The 6,778-nt window shown below is 40.2% G+C and overlaps 1 pseudogene; it reads left to right on the top strand.

Annotated features, from left to right (window-relative positions):
* Nucleotides 1-220: 220 nt before the first annotated feature.
* Nucleotides 221-1,233, top strand: LOC142436474 (ribosome biogenesis protein BRX1 homolog pseudogene; annotated as a pseudogene).
* The last annotated feature ends 5,545 nt before the right edge of the window (nucleotides 1,234-6,778 follow it).

Raw genomic sequence — 6,778 nt, 5'->3', positions numbered from 1 at the left:
AATTCATCTGATGGACTAATGGATCATGTAAACATTCTAAGACCAAAACACGTAGATGGTGCATGTTTGTTGACCACTATCAACTGCTCTGAGCAGCATCACAGTAGGATGTCATGAACATGACGAGTGGAAAATGTGGAACATAATTCAAAAGCATTAAAAAGATCATATTAGATGGCATGGAAACCTGGTCATCCAAGCCAAGACATGAAAATGGAACCAAAAAGATGTCCCATCACCGGCTAAGCAGCATGACACTGCAAAGGAGGCACAAGAGGAATACATAGACCATATCCCAGGCCCTGTCAGCAAGGGCAAGTGGAAGAATAAGGATCAAGTTCTCATCTATTCTTCCAGAGGAGTAAATTTCAGAACAAGATGCTTAATGCAAGATTTAAGAATGGTGATGCCTCGTTCAAAAGCAGATACTAAAATAGATCATAAAGATAAGTTATTCGTGATTAATGAGGCCTACTAAATGAAAAACTAATAAGTGCATCTATTTTGAGGCCAAGAAAAAGCAGCATCTTTATATGTGGCTTTCAAATTCACCTCACGGACCATCTGCTAAATTCCTTGTTCAGAATAATCATACCCTAGCTGAACTCAAGTTGACTGGAAGCTGTTTGCAGGTTTCTCGGCCCCTTTTGTGTCTTGACCCTGTATTGGATGAATCCCACAGGATACTTTGTTAAAAGACTGCTAAATTCAGATCTTCTGGATGCCCCGCTGTCGCCCCAGCTGACCTCCTTGTCAGCCCTTTGTGAATCATGTGTTTGCTTTCAGCATTGTGGATAATCGGTTATGGTTGCAGAATTTCCAGATTATAGAGGAAGATGCTGCTCTGGTAGAGATAGGGAACGTTTTGTCTTAAACTTTATCCAGATTTTCCAGGGAAGGCTCAGAGCACCAACTTCATAGGAAAACCCTATTCAGTCACCAAACACGCAGCCGTATCAAGAAATCCATCACAGCTGCAAAATACAAAGCACGACAGCAAGGGAGGAGGTGCAGAAACGGAGAAAGAAAGAGCCCACGACTGAGCTGCCCATGGTCCCCTGCAGATGTGCTCAACCCCCAGCCGAGGAAAAGTCCATCAAAATCGAGTGGGTGAAATCAGAGCCCCGGGTGGGATTGAAAACCAGGAAGAAAAAGATCTACAAAAGGCAACGAAAAATGCCACAGAAGATGAGCAGTGGGGGTGCGAAAGGAGTCCAGTTGTTTTGTATTTAATTTACATTCAGAGTGTTAATATTTCCATTATCCAGAGCTGTGTAACTCATGCAATTTTAAAGAAAAAAATGAAATACCAGAATCATTTTGTATGGATTTAATGGTGTCCGTATGTTTCTAAATAAAATGGTATCACAACTCAAAAACAAACAAACAGGTTAACCTCTTGGAAAGATCAGGTGGGATCCCCACGAAAGCTTCAGCTCTGAGTCTGAACAGGGGATATGGGATACATGATGAAATACTGAGGGGATTGGAGTGGATTATTTTAATCATAAGGTGTATGACTCATTGTATGTAAAACTATGACCATCTCTGTAAACCTTCACCTAATTCACAGTAATTTTTAATAAAAAAGTTAAAAATATTCTATTCAGAATATTCAAAAGTAACCCCAAAGCCTTACGTTCTTAGTGGTGACAATATTCCAATCATAATAAACTGGGTTCCTGGAGGTACTGTTTGCATTGTCTAGACATAAAAACAAAGCGAACAGAAAAGCATGGGTCTGGTTTGATGAGACCAAAAGAGTGAAGGGGAGAAGAGATCTCCCGGGCCACGTCTAACTCCCGTTGGGGGCTTTCCGAAGTGTTGTACAGCAGCAGCAGACTGTCATCAGCTGGAAGGTCCTCAAAAGGAATAGGGAGAGGCGTTTTTGGGTAAGGAAAAGATGGTACCCATCCCATGGTGTGCACCACCTCCACAACTTCTTCTAGGCCAGTAGGCTGAAATAGCCGCGTCATTTACATAAGAAGGAAAAGAAGGAAGTGAATAAATGCTGAAAAGAGTCACAACTCTCTGGAATATCAAAGACTCAGATTAGTGCTAGGGGACATCACATTGGTTCCAGCGCATGGAAACATTATGGACAGAAGACGGAAACACTGCCAGGGTCAGGCTGCATTCACAATCACTTCTATGAGTCATCCCAGTGATGCAGCCTCGGTGTGGTGCCAATGCAGGGTCATGAGGCCCTGGCTTATCAAAGCAGGGTGGGTCATCATGACACGGATGGAGAAAAGGCTTACAGGAGCAAAGCCTTTGGGACTTGGACTTGCTGATGGGCTCTGACCCAAAATGAGAAGGAAGCACCGCAAACGCCATTGGTCATCATCAGAACTTGGAATGCATAGACTACGACGCTAGGAAATTCAGAAGTTGTGAAAAATGAAAGGAAACACATAAAGATTGATGGTCTAGGTTTTAGTGAGCTGAAATGGACTGGTATTAGCCATTTTGAATGAAAAAATCTTATGAATTATGATGCTGGGAATGATAGATTCAAGAGGAATGGTGTCTGATTTATTGTCAAAAAGGACATTTCACTGCTGTTTGTGATAGCATAATATCTATCCAAATGCAAGTTAATAAGTCAATATACTATATATACTTCAGTATAAGCTGACCCGAATATCAGCCGAGGCACCTAATTTTACCACAAAAATGGCATTAAAATGTGCTGAAAACTCCACTTATACACAAATATTTATGATAATTATTATTCAAATTTATACACCAATCACTAATGCTACTGATGCAGAAATTAAAGATTTCTACCAACTCTTCATTCTGAACTTGGTTAATTATGCAATCAAGATGCATTGATTATTATTGGAAATTGGATCACAAAAGTTAGAAGCCGAGAAGAAGGAACAGTATAGAAATGATGCTAGAGATTGCATTAGAGACTTTTGCAAGACCAATGCAAATATATTTTTTTCAAAGCAAATACCATTGTTCAATATAAAAAGTGACTGTCCACATAGACTTCTCCATATGGAATATGTAGGAAACAAAATTGATTCCATCTGTAAGAAGAAACAAGGAGGAAGCTCAATATTAGCAGGTAAGCCAGACCAGGGAATGACTGTAAAACAGGACATCATTTGTTTATATGTAATTTGACTGTGAAGCAGAAATTAAACAAGCCCACCAGAGCCAAAATAGGACTTGAGTAGATCCCACCTGAGAATATCGCAAGGACAGATTTGATACATTGAACACAACATGAACGATGAGACCTGAGTTGCTGAGACAACATCAAGAACATCATTCATCATCGTGCCTATCTATCTCCTGGAGGGTTTGTGCTCTTTCATTGCACTATTCTTTACCAAGCATGGTGTTCGTTTCCAAAGACTGCTCACCCCTGATGATATAACCAAAGTATGGGAGGTGAAGCCTTGTCACTCACACATCCAAGGAGTATTCTGACTGGACTTCCTCCAAAAGAGATCCGAGGGTTCTTATAGGACTCCATACTACGCTCAATATGCTTCACCAACACTATAATTCAAAGCCAGGAATTCTGCTCTGAGTTTTCTTCATTGCCTGATTTTCAGCTGGGTATAAATCAATGAAAATATAATGACTTTGTGAGTCAGGAGCACTTTAGTCCTCAAGGTGATTTACTTATTTCGTTTAACATGTAAAGAGGACTTCTGCAGCAGATTTGCGCAAAGCAATATTGTAGTTGACTTCTTGACTACTGCTTCCATGGGTGTTGATTGTGGAGTCAAGTAAAAACATCTTTGTCAACTTCAAAAAAATAAAAGAAAACAACATCATTCATGAAGAAAGCAAAAGATCATTAAAAGCATAGGAAAGAAGAAAAGATCAAAGTGAATGTCAGAAGAGACTCTGAAATTTGCTCTTAATCCTAGAGTAGCTAAAGCAAATGGGGGCGGGGCTTAGAAAGTCAAAGAGTTAAACAGAACATTTCAAATGGCAGATTGAGAAGACAAAGTAAAATATTATAGTGAAATATACAAAATGAATAACACATTCAGCATATCTTAAATGGAAAGAACTCAAGAAAAAAATCAAGCCTCAAGATGAAATTCTAAAAGATTCTATGGCCAAAATATTGAGTGATACAGTCGCTGTACCAAAAAGAACTAGTTGACACGCAACCATTTCAAGAGGTAGCATATAAACAAGAATCAAAGTTACTAGAGAAAGAAGTTCAAGCTACACTGAGAGCCTTAACCAAAAACAAGACTCCAGGATAGTCAATAGAATAGCAATTAAAATGTTTCAACAAGCTCACGAAGCATAGAAGCACTCACTGGTCTATGCCAGGAAATTTAGTAAACAGCTACTTGGTCAACTGACTGGAAGAGATCCATATTTGTACCCATTCCAAAGAAAGGTGACATGCTCATATTATAGAACCAGATCATTGATATAACATACAAGTAAAATTTTGCTGAATATCGTCCAACAACAGTTGCAGCAGAATATCAACAGGGAGCTTCAGGTCCAACTTGGAAGAGAGCATGTAACGAGTAATATCATTGCTGATATCAGATGAATCTTGGATGAAATGAGAGATTTCCAAAAAGATGTTTACTTGTGTTTTATTGACTATGGAAAGGCGTTCAACTATTTAGATCTCAACAAACTAAGGATAGACTTAAAAAGAATAGGAATTCCAGAGTACTTTGTCATGCGCCTGTGGAACTTGTACCTGGATCAAGGAGCTCTTTTACAAACAGATCAAGAGAATACCGCATAACTAAAAGTGAGGATAGATGTGCATTGGGGTTGTGTCCACCAGCCATATTTACTCAATTTGTATGCTAAGCAAATCATCAGAGGAGCTGGATTACGGGAAGAAGGCGGTGGCTTATTAACAATCTGTGATGTACAGATGACACCACTTTGCTTGCTGAAAGTGAGGAGCACTTGCTGATGAAGATCAAGTCAGCCTTCAGTAGGGATTACAATTCAATGTGAAGAAGACCAAACTCCTCATAATGGGACCAATAGGTAGCATCATGATAAATAAAGAAAAGGTTGTCTAGAATTTTATCTTGCTTGAATCTGCAAACAATGCTCATGGAAACAGCAATTAAGAAATCTAAGGACACGTGCATTAGGTCAATCTGCTGCACACAACCTCTTTAAAGTGTTGCAAAGCAAGGGTGTTACTTTGTGGACTAAGGTGCGCCTGACTCATGTCATATTTTCAGTCATCTCATATAATAGTGAAAGTTTGGTGTTCAATAAGGAAGACCAAAGAATAAACATTGGATATGAATTATGATGCTGGCAAAGATTGAAAGTGGCAAAAGAACAAAGAGATTTATCATGGAAGAAGTAGAGCCAGAACTCTCCTTAGAGGCAAGGATGATTAAACTTTGTCTCAAGTATGTTAGACAAGTTGTCAGGAGAGACCAGTCCCCAGAGAACAGCCCATCTCCTAAAGTAGAGGGCCAGTGAAAAAGAAGGCCTTGCTCAAGATGGATCAACACAGTGGCTGCAACAGCAGGTTCAAGTGTAAGAACAATTATGAGCATGGTGCAAGACCAGGCAGTGTTTTGTTCGGATTTATGTAGCAAAGAGTTGGAACTGGCGATTTTGATTTCAGGTTCTCATCCATATAGTTCAATTTTCAAAAATTGTATGTTGAGCATAGAGTTTGAAAAAGTATACGGAAATAACAAAACCCCAACCACATCTGTTCCGGTTTTAAACCACGCAGTATCCCTCTGGGCTGTCTTATCCACTGGCAATGTCCGTGCATAGAGTATTATAGACGCTGATGCAGGAGGACAGGTTTGACCCCATTTGACTCAAAATGTATCACTGGTATTACAAAATTCTATCATATGATCTCCAACATTGTTTCCATCACCACAGCCATCTTTTCCAAACTCAAAATCATCTTTTTATCCAAATTTCTAACCACTAGTAATTGACAATACATCTTGATAGCACATCTCATCAAATTGAGAATGCAGAACACGGTCAAACTCTTTAAGTCCCTCATCTTTGGCATTAGTGGCCAAAGTGTACATTTGAATAATAGTCATATTAGTTGGTCTTCCTTGAAGACGTCTGGTCATTATCCTACCTCTGCTCATCTTGTACTTCAATTACTGTTGCCACCAGTGCTGTGAAGTCAGCTCCAACTCAGAGAAGGAAATCTCACAGCCCCTGAATCCATGCCGACTCCCAGAAACTCCAGAGGACAAGAACTGCCCCCAGGAAGTTCAGGCACCATCTTTCCCCTCAGGAGTGCTGGTGGTTTCACTCTGCTGACCTTGGGGTTAGCAGCCCCAGAGTGAAACACTGTCTTGTCCTGCAACACTTCCACAAATGTTACGTTGGAGTCCTCTGTCGCAGCCATTGTGGCAAGCTGTCTTCTGGAAAGTTACTCTTTTTTTGCTGCCTGTCTACTTGACCAAGCACAGTGTGCTTTTTCAGGAACTGGTCTCTCCTGAGAACATATCCAAAGTATGTGAGACAATGTCTTGCCATCTTTGCTTCTAAGGAGCATTCTGGTTGTACTTCTGTCCAAGACAGGTTTGTTTGTTCTTCCGTTAGGCCGTGGTACTTGCACTATTCATCCCCAGCACCATAATTCAAATACATCACTCTTTAGCGAAGACCCTGATTTAGGCCGAGCACACGTGAGTCCTCAATATAGCATCCATGGTCCTCATTTCAAAGAACCCTGTGCAGCAGAGTGTCCAATAGAATGCCTTGTTTGAGTTCTTGACTAGTGCTGTAATGAGCATTGATTATGGGTGCAAGCAAG

The sequence above is a fragment of the Tenrec ecaudatus genome, unplaced genomic scaffold (genome assembly GCF_050624435.1).
Source record: "Tenrec ecaudatus isolate mTenEca1 unplaced genomic scaffold, mTenEca1.hap1 Scaffold_317, whole genome shotgun sequence".
NCBI lineage: Eukaryota > Metazoa > Chordata > Mammalia > Afrosoricida > Tenrecidae > Tenrec > Tenrec ecaudatus.
Note: the sequence above shows the minus strand (reverse complement) of the source record. Positions and strands in the feature narration are given on the sequence as shown.